The 954-nt window shown below is 36.4% G+C and overlaps 1 protein-coding gene across 1 annotated transcript in view; it reads left to right on the plus strand.

Moving 5' to 3' along the window:
- Window positions 1-641, plus strand: part of IL1RAPL2 (interleukin 1 receptor accessory protein like 2) — a 583,567-nt gene extending 582,926 nt beyond the window's left edge. The window contains exon 10 of the mRNA XM_056809854.1: window positions 1-641. This exon is cut by the window's left edge and continues 2,060 nt beyond it. The gene's annotated coding sequence lies outside the window, so the exon portion shown is untranslated.
- Window positions 642-954: the final 313 nt, after the last annotated feature.

Below are 954 nucleotides of genomic sequence, written 5' to 3' on the forward strand. Positions count from 1 at the left end.
CGAGCAGTACAGCAGAATTCCAAATTGGCCTGGTGCTCTTAATTGTGCTCATCATTGTGAAATATATTTGTGCAGTCATCTACCGGCCAATGGATTTTAGTTGTTTCCTTAATCCGCTTCTCTTGGTCAAATGTAAGCCATTGGTTCGTTCTAGGTATCTGTTATCTGTAGTCATTCAGTTAATGCTTTATTCACAAAAGTAGTGAGTGGAAGTTTAGTTATCAGTGTGGGGTAAGAACTTACTCCCTCAGTTAAGTTCCCACATGTTCGTGTTTCATAGATATAGTCATTCCATTGAGAATGGTGACTTTGGCCTCCATTCTAACTGTATGCATTTCCAAACAGAAATCGACAAACTCTACTCTGTTTTCTATGTGTTAAAGACTTTGTATTTACTATGCTGGGTATGTTCGTTAATGCGATGTGTAACTAAAATAATATTTGCATGAAGTGAACTGCATATGTTTCAAGTGACAAGTTGTGGTTTCATTATTTTGTCTCCACATGATTCTAAATCTGATTACTCCACATAGGATGTTCAGTGATATTTTTAAGTTATTAGTTCTGTAGTGTGCATGCCTGTTCTGAAAACCTACTGCAGGTCTCTCTGTTTCCTTGATTTATGATGATTAAATGTGGGTAACCATTGGAATTGACTGGTCACGGTGTATCTTTTCACTAGCGGCAAGTATCTGAACACAACAGCACTTTGTGTACATACAGACACGGAGCTTTTCCATAATTGTTGGGAAACAACATGAATGATATCTCTGCAGATTTCTTTTTATAGGACAAATCAGCATCTGATTGTTATCTGAGATTTTTTTCAAAGATACAGTCCATAAAGAAATAAGAAACCTCCAGTTCTGGAAAATCTGGAGAAATAATTGGTAAAGCAACAATCTGGATAATTGGTTTCCATGTCAATCAACAACACATTTTTTTCTTGAGGTA

Source organism: Monodelphis domestica, chromosome X, assembly GCF_027887165.1.
Source record: "Monodelphis domestica isolate mMonDom1 chromosome X, mMonDom1.pri, whole genome shotgun sequence".
NCBI classification, from domain to species: domain Eukaryota; kingdom Metazoa; phylum Chordata; class Mammalia; order Didelphimorphia; family Didelphidae; genus Monodelphis; species Monodelphis domestica.